Source organism: Alexandromys fortis, unplaced genomic scaffold (assembly GCF_014885135.2).
Source record: "Alexandromys fortis isolate MF-2015 unplaced genomic scaffold, M_Fortis_MF-2015_v1.1 scaffold_5, whole genome shotgun sequence".
In the NCBI taxonomy this organism is placed as follows: domain Eukaryota; kingdom Metazoa; phylum Chordata; class Mammalia; order Rodentia; family Cricetidae; genus Alexandromys; species Alexandromys fortis.
In genome coordinates, this window is record NW_026067924.1 from 21,040,504 (window position 1) to 21,060,074 (window position 19,571).

General features: G+C 42.3%; 1 long non-coding RNA gene across 1 annotated transcript; it reads right to left on the bottom strand.

Moving 5' to 3' along the window:
- Positions 1 to 702: 702 nt before the first annotated feature.
- LOC126501676 (uncharacterized) lies at positions 703 to 13,641 on the bottom strand. The gene is made up of 3 exons (XR_007591771.1): positions 12,822 to 13,641; positions 4,202 to 4,413; positions 703 to 1,928 (listed from the first exon to the last, which is right to left on the bottom strand). It is a non-coding gene; the product is annotated as an uncharacterized lncRNA (long non-coding RNA).
- Between the last annotated feature and the right edge of the window lie 5,930 nt (positions 13,642 to 19,571).

Consider the following 19,571-nt stretch of genomic DNA (forward strand, 5'->3'; position numbering starts at 1 on the left):
AGAAAATGATGAGGTAAATCTAGAAACCTGTAACCTACCCTTGCTTGCAGCTACTTTGCCAAAATAATATTAAAAAGTCATCCTGGGAAACAAGTGAGGCAGGAAGGCAAAGAAAAACCCTTTTTGATGAGTTCAGAGACACTCAAATATACTTGAACATAAAGCTGGCTTCTGGAAATTCGGTGAGATATTGGGGGCATTCTTTTCACAGCATACTTAAGATTCAGGGAGGGCCGATATGTGACATTAATTCCAATGTGAATGAATCTACCGGGATCAAATGGTCTGTCTTCAGCTGTGCACATCACTGGTATACAGAGGAGTATTATCACAGGGTCAGTGTTTGGTAGTTCGCCCATGGGGTAGGGACTTGCGATATAACAATAAAAAATGGAGAATCATTGTGAGCTTCAACTCCTTGAAGAAAGTTACTTAGTCTAAGGGTATTGGGGAACAAAGAAAGGGGAATCTTCCAATACCATCACTACTCCCCTCATAGCAGTTAGCTGTAGGTGAAAATCTTGCCTCTGGGCTCTGACTGGAAACAAACTATCCCTTATATCTCCCCTGCCCCATCTACAGAGTAAAAATATAAATACTTGTGATTTAAAAATTATCACAGGTCTACATGCCTATGTAAATAAATGTATTACTTCTATCTTGTTGCTTTACTGGTCACTGATAAGTCTGGAGCCACTGAAATTAATCAGACCAGTATAGGCTGTTGTTGTAGAAATGACTTTATTTTCTATAAACCCATCTATTGATTTACCAAGCCTTTTGTGCCTTTCACTAACCATGTTTTATTTCACAAGTGGTTGGGAAGAGAAAAGAAGGAGTATGTCTTCTGTGTTGTAACCTCATTTGAAATGAATATAAATAGTAAAGATTCAAGCAGAATGCAAGTGCTTTCAAGCCCAAAGAGTTAAATCAACAACCAGATGAGCTACATGCATAAAGCACTGTCTTAGAGAGTCAGTCTCTTGACCACACTACTTGCAATGAGGTAATGGAACCATGGTAACCCCATAACCTTGATAGAAGGTGAACACAATACAAATAAATGATCAGTTTACAGAATGAACTCTGCATGACCGGCTTTGGTTTGAGTAGAGGCCTTTCCCAACTTTACAAGTCAGTGATAAATCTTACAGCAACAAGTTGGCCTTTCTCAAAAAATGAATTTTCTCCCAATGTTTTCCCATTCTATTCTTGCCAAGATTGAGTGAGTGTGAGGTGGAGATCTGAATCCACACAACCGTAGAAAATTAGCCTTTAATGGACCACCAGTGTTTGGCTGACACTCTGGCTCCTGCTGGGAAGGCGAGAAGAAAGGTGAACAAGTTGCAATATTAATAATAATAATAGCAAAGAGAGTTGACCATCTGAAAAAGAGAGCTGTCATCTGATCACTGGTGAATGTTGATACACTGGTTAGATTTGCCACTTGCCACTACCATGGGTCATCAGGGAAGAAGGAGCTTCAAATGGGCTCGTAGGCACGTCTGTAGGGCATTTTCTTGATTAACGTTGGATGTGGTAGATACCAGTCCACTGAAGATGGTGGCACCCTAGGGCAGATGGTCCTGCATGCGGGGGGAGGGGGAAGAGCAGAACAAGCTGAGGAAGCCAGTAACCATGGCCTCTACTTCTGTTTCTGTTTTTAGGTTCATAACTGAATTCCTGCCCTTATCTGTCTCAGTGATGGACAGATAAAATACCTGTAAGTATGAAATGAGTTAAAGTTTTTCTCCAGTTGGTTTCACTTGTGGTTTATCACAGCAACAACAATCTATGACAAGAGTCTGTAAGGTTAAAGGCCGGGGTCAGTGTTTCTCCTATGAAAACAATTGGTAGTACTATCTTGAATTTCATCATTCTTCTCATTTTTCTGACAGGCTTCATTGTTTAAACTGTGAACTTACTCTCTGCAAAATAAAAAAAGCAAGTTGTATATACTATACCACTTGGTCCAGGTCTATTTGTGTTCCATACAGAAGACACATGAAGAAAGAATTAGGACTTGGGTGTGTATCAAAATATGCTAAGGTAGTGAGTCGTATGAAACTTCTAAGGAAGAAGATGAACTCAAGTTTACCAAGCAGCCTCTCTGACAGGAACTGTAAACCTCTCTCCCGTGGTAATGTTATTCTGGTAATGACCTTTATGAAACAGACAGAGGATACAGAAATAGTACAAGACTGTTCTTGGTTTTACTCCATTGGTTTGTCTGGTCTTTGTTTTTCTCCCTGAATTAATTGGGACCAAACTGCATTAAAGTGATCAGTCAATTTGTACTTGGCAGAACTTAGGGAAATGCCACCATGTCCTGTTCTTGCCTGGAGATGTTCGTGTTGTGTTTGGCTTTTGTCCTCCTGTGATCTGATAAACCTACTGCTTGTCTTTTAAACTTGATCCGCCTGAGATTCAAGACTTGATTCTTTCTGGTCACCACTGGCTAGCTGAGCTGCTGTTCTCTTAAGTCATTAATAGGACTCTGGATATCTCCTACTTGTGTAGATTATCACAAACTTGCTGCTATTGGCAGACAAACTAATTAAGCATTCATTTGTAGACTAAAACAGCTTGAAACAGGACACACTGCCGACCCATGGAGCACAGGCTGATCCTGGCTCCTATGTGCAGTTATCGCTATTGCACACGTCCGTGCTGTTGGGCCTGTTACATTTTACTGTGACTTGTCCTCTCTAAAATTCAAGCCCAAATTTAATGTTAACTATGAGATAGTAGAAAGTGGAACAAAGAGAGAACTTTAAGAAATCATGTCCTGTCCTATTAAAAGGATTAATCTATCCCTGTGATTAATAGACTAATGGGTTACTGGATTGTCTTAAGGGCGAGTATTATAAAAGCCCCAATGGCTGGGGTTTTCCTGCTCTCTTGCCATGTGATGCCCTGTAGCACTTTAAAACACTGCTGGTAAGAAGGACATGACCAGATCCGTCCTTTCTTCTTTGAGCCAAAATCAATAGCTAAACTCAATCTCTCTCCTTTCTAACTTATCCAGCTTGTGGTATGATGTTATTAGCAATAGAAAATGAACTGATTATAAAACCTTTCTTTCTGTGCCTCTAGACAAGCGTTCACAGAGAACTTGTCTGTGAAAGCAATTCACTTCTCTTTGGATCTCCTTTGACACCTGAGTTAAGTGACTGTAGTGTGTAGTGTCCAGCACAGCATGGAGAGCTGAACTCTCGCCATAGGGACTTTTAACATCCCATTCATTCATACAGGCACTCTAATACCAATTGGACACCTCTCAGGAGTTGGGCAAAGGAAAAGTGCTGCATATATCAATGGACATCATAACAAGATACTATGACAGGAATGTTACCAAGTTAGGAAGACAGAAAATCATGTTAGCAGACAAGATATCCACGCTGATAAAGGCATGACCACGTTGCTGTTAAAGAAAGTAACTATGAATCAGGAGTTTGGATGAGGGTAATTGTGAGAAAACCCAAAGGGAAAGGCTGGCCAATGTCAAAAATACGAGTAGTCTGTATCAAATGAACTCAGCGTATGACAAGGGCATGAGACATGAAAGGAAAGATGTACTATAGAAACAAAAGGAAGACTGTTGTGGGCAGTGAGGAAAGGAAAGTGAACACACAGGATGAGGTTGTTAAAATGAGAACAAAACAGGTCACTCCATTGCATATCGATGTTTTGGGTGCTGTTCTTCACTCAGGGATGGTACAGAAAGGCACTAAGCCAGGAGGTGCCATGATTCTGCTTGGTAACTGTGAGTCTCACTTAGGTTGACAGGGCTAGATGTGTTCCTTAGTGTTGCCCTCGTGGCTCGTCCCTGTAAGGAAAGTCTGTGGGTGGGTGCAAGTTCAGTGTTGATCCTCTCTCCTTATCCTCAGGCACTTGCTTCCACAAAATGTTAACTCCAACATCTGTGAGAAGACCTTCCTTGACCTGGTTTCCCCTTGCCATTTTGAATTCTCCAAAGGCCAGAGCACCTACTTGAAAATACCCTTTAGACTCCTTCCCCAGACATCTGAAAGAATCATGGGTCTCTCAGTCTACTCTTATCCAAGACTCGAAAGTAGTCCAAACTGTGGCCATGACATATTGTGTGGGCTAATCTAAAGACCAGAAATGCTGATATAAAATGTTTCACTATAAGTATTAAATATGATTTTAATATTTCTCCTAGGGCTCTGGGCCTTACCAGACTGTTGAAGTTAAGTAGCATGGTGGGCTGATGAGCTGGCTGGAGTGTATGTCATCGACACTGGTAGGCCTTCCAGGACACTCTTGGCAAACAAAACCTTCCTTGTGAGGCATGGCTGCATCTGATGAAACTTCATTTCTAGGCAGGTGCTAGTGACATGGCGAAGTCATGAAGAAATGAGAAATTCAGTTGCTTCTCTCCTCTGTGGTCTGTCATGAGAGGAACATGACATGAGAGAAATTCCTACCCCTACTACACAGTGATATTTTAAGTACACAGAATAAATTCAAACACCTGGACCCTTTGGTCAAGTTACTGTGTTTTGCTCATTTGTGCAAAGGGAATTTGGAAAGTAAAACACACATTAGGAAAAAAACACAAACTCCCTCTTGAGAAAAAAAAAATAACCAGAAACAACAACAACAACAATGACAACAACAACTGAGTGCAGTGCTGTTCAAGTGAAGAAATAAGAAATGCTCAGCTAGACTTAGCTTGTGCCATAATGAAATGTTGAACAGAGAGTGACTTTGACAACAAAAGTTTGTTTCTCTGACTTTTGTTGAAGTCAAGTCAAGGTACTGGCCAGTTTGATTCTCCAGTGAGAGCTGCGTCCTCCCTCACAGACAGCTTACCTTTTGTTCTGCTGCCACACAAGACGGAGAGAAGCTCTGTGGTGTCTCCTATGCTAAGGACACAGAGACAAGGATGAAGTCCCTTCTTCATGGCATTCTTTAACCCCAACTAACTCCCAAAGCCCCGCTCTGCAAATAGTGTTAAATTGAGTGCTAGATCTTTAACATATAAAACTGAGGGAGAGAAGCATGCCTCCAAATCTATGCTCTTATTACAAAGAAATATACTCTTTCTACCTCCAAAGTCCCAAAACTTGCTGGTATTCTGTCCATTAGAGTATTTCTGCCCCCTTTTCTGCAATGTTTTTTTTTTGGGTGGTAGATGCAGGAGCTATGATGTAGATGTTACCTACTGGGGCTGGGCTCCCCACAATTTGCTGATCTCTGCCTTGTGTTCAGTTCTGGTTTTCTGTGATGGTCTCCACTTTGATGGGGGGTATCTGCCATCATCTGTGTATTTGTAAAGATTTGTTTGGAGTCATAGGATGTGATCCATTTTAGAGAAGCTTCCATGAGCTACAGAGTAGAATGTGTATTGTTTGGTGCTGGGGTGTAGTACCCTGTAGATATCTGTTAGGATCATTTGATGTGTAGATTTTTAAATTATGATATTTTTCTGTTTATGTTTCTTTTTTCTGGATGACTTGTTTATATGGGAAAGTGGGATATTAAAATAATCCACAGTTACTTTGTTTAAGTTAATCTATGACTTGTTTTATGGTTTTATGAGATTAGGTACTCCTGAGCTCTGCCTGGAACTGTGAGGATGTATGTGTGGGCCTGAGTCACCATGTTAGGCTGGCAACAGATTGTGAGACCAAAGCTAGATCTGAAGGTTAGGGATGGTAAAGGCAGTTGAGATTCCAGGAACTCCTCAGGCTGGGTCTGTGTACAAATATCCCAGGCTAGGTCAAAAGTTGGATATGATAATGCTGGGATCAGGAAGATTTACCAGATAAGCCTGGAGCAAAGAATATGTGACCAGGGCTAAACCTGGAGGTGGAGAGCTGCCAGGTGCGACTCACAGACTGGATTGGCACACAGCATGTGAAAACAGGGCTAGATCTAGAAACTGGGGAGGGCATGGGCAGGCTAGATTTGGGAATTTATCATAATGGACCAGAACCTAGCTGGGCCTGGAGGGTGGATGTGGTGCGGGTGGGCTAGAACCAGGCCAGTTCACTGACAACATTATTATTATTATTGGAAAGTATCCACATTTTCTCAAGTCGTAATAAGTGCTTATTTAATGGTTCTGTGCTGTATTCAGGAACCACTTACAATATCTCTCATGGCTAGATCAGAAGCCGTGAAAATGAAAGTAGACTGTGTTAAGACTCATCCAAATGAGTGTCTCAGTAATCTACTCTACTTCCCATATAAGCAAGTGGGGGAAAAAAAAGCAATGAGCAACTCTTCAGTATTGAGATGAGAAAATGTGAGAGCCTTTCCAGCTCAAGGCACTCATCACCAGGGCTTCATCATCTATTACACAGCAAACACAGCCACTGACTCTAATCCTTAATGAGTATATGCGACTCCGATAATATTTATTGAGTTTATTTGTTTGAGGGTGGCTGAAATGAAAGGAAAATAGTACAGCTTTGGCTCATTAGTCTCCTCTGACGTGTGCTGCAATTCTAAGGAAAACATTAGTGGCCTATTTTTAGCAGTACCTTCATCCGCGGAAGCACTAATCACCGAGGAGTAATCCTCGGGATGGAAAACACAAATTCCCAGAATTAAACTTTCTTGCTCATCTGTTTTCTGGTCACAGGAAATCTATCAACACCCTCATTTCTCATCAGCGTTGGGGACTGAATAATGATGCAGTCGTGCCCACCAGGCTGCCTTCATTTTCCTCTTTGCTGAGTTGGGCCCCTCCCAGCCTAGAGAAATGGAAAAGGTCGCTTCCTCCAGGAATCTCTTCCTTTAGCCTTCCCTTCATTCACATCTGCTAATACTTGTACATTGTTTGAATTTCTCCTCTCTGTTTACTCTGTATTAAAAATGTTTACAGACTCAAAGAAAGAGGAGAGGGATACTCATTGTCTAAGGTCCCTATAGTTATGATTGGTGGAGTAAAGGGTAGATAAGGGAAGAAGCTACAGTGTCTTCCCTACAAGGCTATAACCATGGAATGCTTCACTCTGGCCTGGTGGTGACTTAAAATCGGAAAAAATGGGATTAGCCACATGAAACCATCAAAAGCTTGCATCCGGTAACCCTCCCTCACAGGGAAGAAGGGCATATGGGACGGTCATGAAACAGCATCCCAGGCTGCTCCAGTAGCTCCCCAGGAGGCCCACAAGGCCTATTGCTGAAGCTGCTATCATGTGACTTTTTTGATGGTGTACCTGCCCCTAATTTTTTCATGCTCCTGTAGATAATCTCTCATCCACGCTCCAGTCCACTAAGCTAGACTTAGATGGAATAATTTCTTTGGTCTGTCATTGATGGAGTGTCTGGGATAAACAGACGCTTCTTCACAACTCGCCAGCAAAAGTTAACGCAACAGGTATATAACTCTTTAAGAAAGATTCGATAGAGTAATAGTCTTAACAGGTGCTTCTTGGTATAACTTCTCCTCAGCATCTGAGAGGGATACAGACCTCCACCACCACAACTACTGGTTGACACTAATTGAGAACATAATGAAGCTTGTGGACTCTGTGCCAAGGGAGATTTAGAAGAGTAGAATATGGGAAGTAGTTTGGAGTGAGCCCTGAAGGACTGACTATTCAAAGCAGGGACTTAGGAACAAAATGAGGCGTAGATTGGAATATAGCACCTTCCACTGTTTTGATGACATATGCAGTTTTAAAACAATAATATCATTAGCATTTATTTTCTTTGAGAGATTGGGAAAAGATAATTATTGGTTCAGCTTATGAGAAGTCCCAGTAGAGGGAATTGATTACTTTTCACACACTATTTCTTGCTTTGCAGAGTTGGTTAAAAGTTCCTGCACTGAACTTTTAAGTGATTTCCCATAGAAATGCATAATATGCAAGTGGTTCAGAAGAACAGCAATTCTATGACTCTGTAGAAAAGAGTAGAAAAAGTTCTATGGAATAAATATCAGTACAGCTTGGCTTTAGAGTTGAATATGATATGAGAAAGAAATGAAGGAGACACAGACCATCCAACCATAAGGCAAATGGTGGAAGAGAGATCAAGAGCATTTCCACATTGCTTTCCTGGTGTTCTATCCTGAATTCCTGGTATTTGTTAGATCTTTCCACTAAAAACAACACATTTCTTATAGAAAAAGCAGCAGTTTTACAATCGCCACAGATATGCCAGTGGAAATGAAATTTGTTGCTACTCTGTGACCCATGAATAAACAGCTCTTGTAAGCAGAGATGGATTGATACTCTGCACAATACCCCACCTCCCATCATGGAGGAAGTGAGTACATGGAGTAGCTTGAAGCCTTCTTTTATAGATGGCTCAGTTGTGTAAGCTCCCTTCTTTGAAGTATCCCCGATAATTTTTGGTTATTAGTAAAATTTCTTTTTAATTCCAATTTATGCTCAACTAAGCATGGGCACCCAGCTTCCATGCTTTCCCTCTGCGATGGATTGTGATCTGTCTGCAAATAGGAACCCGAATAAATCCTTCTCCCCATAAGTGGCCTTGGTCTTGGTGTTTAATCACATCAATAGAAAAGTTACTAAGCCTCTGTGCAACAGTTCTGGCTGCTTTGGGAAAGTATCTGGATTTCAAGTGAGCCAAACCTGACTTTGAATCTCTATACATTTATGCTTAACAGAACTTTCCTTCTGTGAGCCTCAGTTTTAGAATCTGTACAATAAAGACAAAAAAAAAATCATCTTTACAGACTGTGAGAATTCAAAGACCTGATTCAAGTACAAGAGAGTATAAAATCTGAGTGCTGAGAGACAGAGAGACAGACACAAGTCAATATGTGAACATAAAAATGAAGACCAGGGTAAAATATTTATATGCAAACTGAGGGATTTTCAGTTTCAGATTTCTTCCACCAGCCAGTAACACATATCCTTGGATTTTTGACTACATGGTATCAATGATGGAGATCTCATGTGGAGACAAGTCTCCTCGTCTTTGATTTTTTTGTACTCTTGAAGCTCAGCTCTCTGTCTTTTAATTGACAAGCTTTTTAGAACAATCCCAGTTGGATTCAGTGTGCCCCATACTGATGATTATATAGAGGAAAAGAACTTAATTACAATCGGCACAGTGTTGCCACTATCGCTTCTGCTTATCAATAAGACTTAGCTGGCGTGTCCTTTACAAACAGAACTGAGCTCACAGCCCGGCAGCATTGGTGGAAAGCTGGCCAAAGCCCAGGTGGAGGTTTTTTCTGGCAGGAAGGTAGGAAATGAACTGCGCTTGCTGTCACCGGTTCTCTCCGTTGTCGGAGTTCACGTCTCACTGCACAGGAAACAGATTCATCTGTGGTTTCCTCCATGAAATTTCTCCATGGAGAGAAAATATCTCCACAGTAGCAGGTAGGTAAGAAGGTGAAGTATTTCGCATTGGCAAGTGTTCCCTAAGTGGCCAGAATCCAGGCCCAGGTCTCTGTATCTTCAAGTGTAATCAGAGAACAACCAATTGGGGTCAGAAAAGTTGGAAGCTCCTTTAGGATCTGAAATTACTGTCTCGGATTCTTAGATAGTTGTCTGACTCTCAACTTAGCTATCAAGTCAGTGCAAACACCATTTTCTCATTATATTTTCTTCTGACGTCCTCTGCCCAACTAATACCCAGCTTTAGAACATTCACACATACATGTGTCCTACTCAATTCCTCTCGAGTTCTCACAAGATTTGACATCTTTCTAATGTCATGTTCAGCATCTCTTTTACCTCTAGAGAGACAGTTCTATGAAAACAGTGATATTGTTTATGTCAGTGTGTCCAGCATGTAGCCTGGACTGGATATAATACATGTTCTATAATGCTTTCCCAGTCTAAGTACTAACCAGGCCTGATCCTGTCTAGCTTTTGAGATCAGATGACAACATGGTCTATATGTTGTGGCAAAAAGACTCAATGAGTATTTATTTGTGAGTGAATAATGTCCAATCTCATATCCTGTCCAGGATTCCTGAATTGCCCCTTCCCCTCACTGCTCTGCATTCTTCTGCTCATTCCGTCATCCTTTCAACTTAATCAGTCTCTTTCCTTGCCAATCATTTCCTCGCAAACATGGCCCTCGTTACCCTCACTATAATCATCTTATAAAGTTGTTTGCATTTCTCCGAGTGGGGAAATCTCCATGGCCGTATACTCACAGATCCTAAAAGACTTTAGTAAAAGTTGCCCCCTTTGTAAAAATCAGCTACTCAGAATATATTTTTCTCCAGCTTACTTTTTCACAAAAGTTGGATGAGCCGAATAAAAAGCAAGTCATAAACCGTTTTTTTTTTTTTTTTCTGGTGACTTCTTACGTCAGGGACAGGTTAGGTATAATGGTACCTTGAATCACCTCAGGACTTCGAAGTAGAGGAAAACGTGTTTCTCCAGTGTGAGTAATTTTGCCCAATGTGGGGAAAATATCCGTAGAAAATGCCTGACTAATAAACAGTCAAGTTTTCGGAAGGCATACACAGACAAAATCCCCCTGGCTTCTCCCGTGCTCCCTCCTATGTTGGTGGCTTGAACTTGGGGGTTTTGTGGTAGAGCTAAGCATATGACCATACTCTTTGCTCTGAAGTCCAGCTGTCAGTGTGCAGCCCCTGTCTTCCTGTACGTAAAGCATCCCCTGTGCGTCTGGAGACGGGGAGAGAGGAGTCTGCCAGTCTGCACATGGAATTTGCAGCCCTCAGCTTCAGCACCTGTGGGCTGAGGGATCTGGAATATATTTGTGTTTCCTGGTCACAGTCGGAGCAATGAGATTTGACTCTTAGAAGGCAGGGGCTTATTGCAAGCTTGCTCTTAGTTCTTTCTAAATAGTAAATGCATTGCGAGAGTGAGACACCCTCTGCCTACTGAAAGCCAGAGGAATGTGCCTGGAAGCCAAGTCTAGACGGAATTCCTAGGTGGGGAATCAGTGGGGGCAGAAGTGCATGCCACAAAGTACAGCCCAATTTTCTGTCCTGTGTTTTTTAGCATCTTTATGTTTCTTGGTTTCAGCCAACATGAGAGAGGGACTTTGTGAGCTGTGGATGACCATAACAAGCGGGCTGGGGTTTCCACTGGTGATTAATTTAAATACTTCACCTTCCTTCCACTTCTAATCTGAAGTGCATTATGGTCCCCAAGGAAGCCCTAAGATTTTACAGCCCTCTGGTTTACTGAGGGAAACAGCAAAGGGAAGGAAAACTATTCTCTGTCACGTCTGGTTTATAGACACCTGTAATCAATCATCAGAGGAGTGGGGATTTACTGAAACAATTGCATTAGGAACGTACTAATCCCAATTGTCAGTGTGTTGAGTCAGATACAAAAGGAGAACACAGGAGACAGGCAATACCTTTCTATCTGGCTTTCTGAATACCCTAGAATAGCTTAGCGAGCCCTGGCCAAGGCAGCTCTGCACCACACAGCTGGCACCCTAATGAAGGCTGGCATCTCAAGCTCTCATGTGGTCTGTAGCCTTTATTTTAAAATGCTTATCCTTATCCCCACCCATTTAAACTTCCATGTCTTGAGAAAACCAACCTCTAAGCACTAGCCATCTTGTAAGTCCTATCCCCCCCTCATCGGTGACACATGCTAGTCAGCCATGAAATCCCCCTGGCTTTATTTCTTGTTTCGTTTCTACACAAGTACACTTCCATTTCTCCCAGACCGTCTGCAGGTTCTCCTTAGTCAAGTTCTCTGCCCAGGATCTCAAACTTATGCCGTAAATTCAGCCAGCAGCATTCCAAATGCGCGTAGCTTTGCTCTTTCTGGATCATGTTGTCATTTTTTTTAAATCATATTAGATAGTTTATGGTCCATCCAACACTACCGCTCCTACCCCAACACACATATTGAAGCATGACCTTGTTTTATGCCCTTGTTTTGTCTGCTTTCCAGGAATTTCTTATTTGTTTTACATAGATAACATTAACTTTTCAAGATGGGGGTAGAGTCTTATCTCCTAAATGTCTTCTCAATGGTTTGTCTTCCCTCAGACATTCTCATCTATTCATAACTTCCAAGGTAACTGTGAAATGATAGGATGCTATCTCTCGCTCCACTTTCTAACCAGCATTGAAATCGTATCTACGTAGTTGATGCTCACAATGTCTTTTTTGAGCCAAAATGATTGGCTTCACTTTCCTTCAAATCAGTGTTCTTGGGGTTTGTTATCCGAGATGGGCTTCACTTCCTAACGGTGATTCAGCACAGCTGCCCCTGATATCTTGGCTAAGAACCCTCTCTAATGCCCACAAGAGGACGTAAGGGGTTAGGTACCCAGGATCCTGGAGTCCATCCCTGGGCTTCCAATCCTAAATCCAGTCAGTGATCTTCCTGTAGCTTTAAGAAGCCTTTTCAAAGAGTATTTAATTTTAGAATGACTGAAAGTGGTTGTGTTGGGTGAAGTATATGGTCACTGTGAATGTTTATAATGTTCCAGAGTGAAGAGAGAGAAAAACGTAGGTCACCTGTAGGATAAGGACACAACGTTGTGCTATTTCTAAGGTTCTAATATTAGTCTTTTCAGATAGAAATTCTAGTAGTACTAGTGCCCGCTTATTTCTGTGTACTGGGTCTGAGTGTTGGCTGAATATGTGTGTCGAGTTTCTTATTTGAATGGGACTTTGTATATGCCCCATCCCCTCCATGTTCTGACACTACAGGATTTGTCTACTAGAGCTTCCATCCATCATATTTCAGGAACCCCGGAGCTCAGCTTACCGCCACTCAGCTATTTTTCATTACACCTCCTTCATCACAGAGGAACTGACGAACACTGAGGAATCTCCCTCGAGCACAGATTGAAGTGACTCTTCCCCTCAGGGACTCACAAGGAGAGGAATGCGTCATGAAGAGAACGGTACTCACCAGGCACTGAACTCAGTCTTTGTAACAGCTGATTCCAGCGTTGCTGGCCACAGGTAACCATAACACGCTCTGTGAGAGGCGCCATAGAGCGAGGCGCAGGGGGCACGTGCAGTGGGCTGCTGAAAAGACACTTGTAGCTTCACCTCTCGCTTGAAAAACTCCGAAGAGGCAACTTGCATGACTCCAGGTGCAAGGGCAGCATCTAGGTGGTGGGTGATGCCTGAGAAATAGCCAGTCCTTCTGTTTGCAGGCTTGTGTGGTTTCTGTCTGCTTTCAGCATTTTTTTAGTGTTCCTGAAAGAAGAGCAACGACGACCTAACAAATTGAAAGATTCTTTAACCTTTGGGTCTACAACTTAAAATTTAGAATTTCCTTTTTGACTTTTTAAAGATGCCTGTTTCACTAGAGCTATGACGGTAACATTCCTGTGCTCAGGTCTTTTTCAGCCTCTGCAGCCAAGCCATCTTAAAAGCCACCTTAAAAGGGAGGCGGCATCGGAGGTATGCCAGGTGTTTGCCTTAAGCCTCAGGTTCCTTTCAGGGACTTAGACTGCTGGCAGGACACAGCAATAGAGTAAGCTCCTCAACGAGCTGGTCCTGAAACAACGTTAAAACAAAGTCCAGCAGAACGTTTCTTTCTGTTTCTTTGTGTTACCTCTTCTAAGCAACTGTCCGGTCTCTAAGTAACAAGATACCAGTGAGGCCAGAGCCTGTAAAACTCTCAGCCCTAAACTTTTCCACGAAAAGCAGGGCCCCCAGGAGTAGTGGCACTGTGTGGCACTTTGCTACCCAGCATCTTCATCTTCTCTCACTACTTTCTCCATAAGAAAAAAAAAAAAAAAAAAACAACAACAACAACCCAGCTTTAACTGAATCTCATATCGGCTATGGAGTAATGTAAGCTGGGACTGGGTGTGGTAGCACATGTCTTTATTCCCATCACTGCGGAGGCAGAGGCAAGCGGATCTCTGGCGTTCCAAGCCAGCCTGGTCTACATAGCCAGTTATAGGACAGGCCGTCCAGGACTATGAAGTGAGACTCTGCATCAAAAAAAAAAAAAAAAGATTCATAGGATTTATAGGATTCATTACTATATGTTGATTATTACTTCATTGCTATTTCCTTCTGATTTTAAGTAGAATCTTAATAAAACACATTTCCAAATATCTAAGCATGCCACTGTCCTAAGCACTGTGCTTCCTGAATGCCACCCTGTCCCCAAGTCCCTCTAAAAGGGCCTACATTTTGCCAGCGATTTTTCTCTCCGTAATGAGATGGAAGTGTTTTGTTTTGTTTGTGAAATTTGGGAGAAGGCAGATTTCACTGAGAACTTACAAGTCACATTTAAAGCACTCAACAAGTTCGTATTAAGCATCACTATCTTTGTGTGTGCGTCCCTCGTTATACTTCCACACACACAGGCTCTTAAATTGGTCTCAGATTGTAGGAGTTTGCAATCTGGTTGATATGCCCGTAATTCATCCGTACCCCAAATGTTTTCCTACAAAGAGGCAGGCATTAAATAAATTCTCGTCCGCAGCTAGGCAATTACAGTTCCTTGATTGTAACAAACTCAAGTTAGACTCTGCCCAACTTGGGCTTTTTTTTTTTTAAAAATAGGAGTTTAAGATACTTAACTCTTAGAATTAAGGAAAAGCCTCCTTATGATTTTTCCTAAGGCAGCCCTATTGCTGGCGAGCCAGCGTAAGAATTGTGGGTTTAACTGCGATGTGGAAAGAAGCCATTGGATGGATGGAAAGGAGGGGAGCGGGTGATCTGCTTCACAATTTCAAGTAGAGCTTCCAGCTGTTGTGAGAACACTTTGTAGATGTGTGGGCTAAAATGGAGATGTCAAGTAGGGAGAGTCATTGCAGGGTCCAGGTGAGAAGGTATCGTCACAGGAAATGCCCATATGGCTACTCCAGAGAGGAGCAGACAGACGCCAAATGTAATTTTAAGGCTTACAAAAGGAAAAGAAAGCATCAAAAAGCCATCTTTTAGCCCATCTTTTGGGCTCTTGGCATTTCCACTTGAGCAGGGTGAATAACTGTGTTTCTTGTGTGTCTGTGTGTGTGAGAGGGGGATGGGACTAGAAAAGAACTGTAATTGGGGATGGTGGCGACAATTCTGTCCTGGCACCTTTTGGTGCTTGTGCGTCCATGTGGAGATGACACACACGTTTAATGCAGAGAAGTGAACGGGGAGCTTCATGAGGGGTCCAGTGCTGGGAAATCTACTTTCACCTTTTGCTCCAGTGAGATGTCAAGCGACAGTTCTGATAAAATGTCTTGGTTAAAGATGCTTCTATAGGACAAGAAAAGTGTGACATTTTCCGGCTGGTCAACAGAGAACAAAAGTAGGGGGCATGCGTGTCACTAGAATCCACAGAAGAAAATGTTAAATAAACCTGCATGAAATCTTGCTGCAAAAGAAACTGAAGAGTGTGCAAATGGATTTGGTGGCTTGAAAATCCTTGGAGTCTGGAAGAGATGATAGAAACGGAAGTCTTATTGGGATGAGTTAGGGAAAGGATGTGAAAGGCCTGCAGAAAAGTGAGGAATAGATATATTTTAGTTTTAGTTCTACTGTAATGGTACTGAAAGCCTATAGTATTATTATGTAAGTCCTAGAGACTACTATAATAGTACTCTAAGCCTATGCATGATGTGAAGTCTTCTCCCACAGTTTGGAGTAAGAACGTTGCACAAACTATTAGCAGCACAACTAGGTTTTCGTAATGGCCTTGCATACCGTTCACTTCTCCTGTATCCTTTTCCATCACGAAGAGGATGAGAAAGCTCTCTGGAGGTGCTTTCAGAAGGGCACTGTCCTGTCCATGAACGTCCTGCTCTTCTTCTAATATTGTCACATTGGTTGTTAACATCTTGTTCTACACACACTTGAGGACCACAGATACTCATTCTGAGACAGCAGAAGCCTTGAGATAGAAATAGTTAAAGCTGAAGGCTGCACACTTGCCTGGTGGTGATGGTGGCAGGATTCAGTGAGTTATGGAAGGTGGAAGCCCAGCTTTGGCGTAGAGAAGATGACTTGCAATCTGGATGCAGACTAGAAAAGTTACCTTTCCCTAGGTCCAGGGACTTCATGTCTCGAGGACAGGGAAGTGACAGGTCTGTAGATGCAGCGGCAGGGGATGGAAAATCTTTTGGGCAATTGCTAGTCTTCTCAGTAATGGGGTGAGAACGTACTGACATTGTAGTTGGGGGAGACAGAAAGCTGAAAGGTCATGGTTTAGAGGAGTCAAGACACGGGGGCAATGACACAAAGAGATGCCTGGCACAGCTCAGTTTCCATCTGAGAGTTTTTGACAGTTGTGAGGATCATTCAGCAGAGTTTGATTTTTCGTTTTACAGCAATGTTTTATGATTTGGGGGCAAACACTATAAGTATTCTTACTACTTATTGCTTACATTTTTTTTTATTTTCTGATGGATAGGTTATCATACAGGTGAGCCACAGAGAGACTGAGCAATTTATTTAAAATTGTGCTGCTTGGAAGATCTGGGGCCTTTTACAGACTTTGGCAATTAGAACTAATGGCTAAATTTTTTCATCCTTGTGTGTCATTGCTACGGTAAATCATATAAAGAGTCTAACGCTGTGTTTTGCTCATGGAAGGCATTCAATAAATGCAGTTATGAGACAGCCTTTAAAGAATGTTATCAACCACATTTTTCTATGAAGTTTAAAAAAGAAAAAGTGTGAAATTCTGAGCCTAGTCCTGGAACTTAACGAGTGTTAGTGCACAACCCCATCAATACCAGCATATAGAGAAATCTACATTGGTAATTCTGGTTGACAAGAACTGTGTTGCTTCTAAAGGCCACTAGGTGGAGCCACCAAAGAGCAAGTCTGCTCATTTACCTTCAGACTGAGTTCAGATACAGGTAGGCTAGTAGAAGCAGGACATGGGCAACCAAACAAAATAAATAAATAAAGAAAGAACGAGAGAAAGAAAAAAAGAAAGAAAGAAAGAAAGAAAGGGTTGTTATAAATACACACACAGATGGCTACGGAAAGAAATAGGGTTGCACTTAAAGTATATATTTGAGTAAGCAACTAAAACAAAGAGCATTTATATCCAGAGAGACTGTTAATTTGATAGGCATGCAACAAGGGCCAATGCAAATTTCCTCTGCTGGAAAGCTAAAAGAATCAGAAATCTTGCCTATGTTCTCTCAAAACCATGCAATACTACTAAATCTATGGACCAGACAAATATTTTCACTCCGGCATGTGTGTGTGTGTATGAGTGTGTGTGTGTGTGTGTGTGTACCCTTTCCATGCCTCCGACACAGGTAATGGATATGCCGGGCTGTAACTCAGTAGGGTTCACATCACTCCCCTACACCCAGCACTGCCTAACTTATAATTTGATAGCTAGCTCGCTAGCTGCCAACTCCGTCCAAGATCAACACATAAAAACACCCACTGTTCCCAGGAATGCTGCCTCATAAGGAGACAATCCCAGGTATCCCTCTGTTGCAACCCCTCCACGCCAGGTGGCTCCCCGAGAGAAACAGAGCAGCTAGCATTTCGTATGGGTTCTTTCCCTGTAAGCAGTGATGTCATGCAGTTGCAATTTTTGCCTGCTTATTGTCCTCTCACCCGTAGCCCTGTGACTCTATAGTATCCTGAAAAGGGATTAGATTCGATTAAAAATAAAACCCAAGTCTTATCGTTATCATGTCCTTTGGGTCCATTTTCCAGGGTCCACTCTTCCATACTTGGTTATCTTTCTTCTCTCTCTTGCTTCCTGGATCTCCCCACCAAGGCCATATGTATCTGCTTGTAGCCAGTGCAACTGAGCTCCCCAAACACAGATTCCCATGAAAACTGAACAAAAGAGGAGGGAGAGGCAGAGCATGTTAAATGTCTCATTAGGCCTTCTGTCTGATTCTCATTAGATTCGCTGACTGCTTCTCATTAGGCCCATTGCCTCAACTTCTTTCAGGCCCTGAATATGTAGGCCAGTGCTTATTGTCATGGTTGGTCGAGAAGATCTATTTCATTTATTCATAAATTGAATGTGGCTTCTGAAAAGTCCCAGGCAGTTTCTTTTGGCAAAGTTAAGGCGGGCTTATTGTTGTTATTTGCTATTTTTTGAGTAATCTTAAGCAGGGTGGGCAGGAGAAATAATTTAAAAGACCCAGCAGAAAACTTCAAACGCGGATTCAGAATTAGGGCACTGGGGAATAATTGTGGCAGCCAAAAGGCCAGCCTCCTGTGCAGACATCTGCAATAGGACATCACAAGCAAAGTCACAAACACCGCAGTGTTCACAAAGAAGCCACCGAGAGAAGAATGAGAATACAGGGAAGGAGTATGGCCATTAGTAAGTTACAACACGTGTTCTCCCAACCGTTGCAGAGCATGGGCAGAGAATGTTGAACTAAGAGGCAAATAATAGCGTGAAAAGGCTGCTGTGCAGTTTAATACTCTACAGCTTATGCATATAGTGCATTATCATGTTGAAAAGGCATCACTTACCTATCAGCATTCATCTCATCAGAACAAGAAGCTGCTGGGAAAATCTTCCAGGAGATGCCCAGTGGTTGACAGAACTTAGAACCGAAGACATGTTTACAATGATATAGTGGACATCACTTTGGAGTCTCAGGGGAGAGACATAGTTTCAGTGATACAAACAAAAAGTAAAGAGCCTTGGCCCAAGAGTATAATAATAATAATAATAATAATAATAATAATAATAATAATAATAATAAATGTGTTCCCTTTACTCTTGATTTCTTCCTTGATGTGGTATTCTTGTTTGGGTGAACATGGTGTATACCCAACCCTTACTCTGAGAACCATCTGATGCTCTAACTCCCTGAGATTATTCTCTGAAGCAGTTATGCTTTTCTTTCCCAGACTTGGAAGGCTGCAGCTTTAATAACCCTTACAAAGCAGGTGTTTTTCCTTCAACTGAATGTCTGAAGCGTGTTTGATATGGCTTTATACGTGAACAGACTGGGTCAGAAGAAAACCCCCAAAATTAAAAAAAAAAAAAATCTTGTGAAACTGGGCATCAATACGATATTTGAACTTTCTCTGTTCCATCCCTCCACCCAGAGGCAAGAGACGAGAAGTCTCCATATATGGCCTTCTCCTCTATCAGGAAGCGAGGCAAGTCCTCCCCAAGGAAGAAAGACCATGACTCACCCAGAAGGGCAGGGTGGGGTCCCTGTCAGACACATTCCAGCTGCTGCACAAGCTGGAAAGGCATGGTCACTTCTTTGTCGGTTTTGTCTGAGAATGCGGCGTCCCACTCAGAAGGTGGCACTGGAGATGTGTGTGTGTGTGTGTGTGTGTGTGTGTTCTGTGCTTTTGGAAGAAGGTTTCTCACAGCATGCGACCATATCAATACTGTCACATGTTTCCTGCATGCTGCCTTTGTGTCGGGTTCTACAGTCAGCCTTTAAGGGTCCAATGTGGACATTAGAGACTAGGACTTATTGCTACAATAGGGCCTGGTCAACCCAAAGATGCTTGCACAGGGCCTCCCTCTCCACAATACTGACTTCTGAGAGCATTTCAGCATAGTTTGTGAGCTTCCCTCCTTCTGAGGGAAGCATTTTGGAGGACGACCTCTGAACATGCCAGGATATGTGTATAGTTGATTACAATGTTCATTCATAACATTTGCAAATAAAACCTGTTTGCCTTTCAAGTGGCTCCTTGAATGTACTGTGTTTGTGGAGTGTTGGTAAGTTGGCAGGCCTTTGTG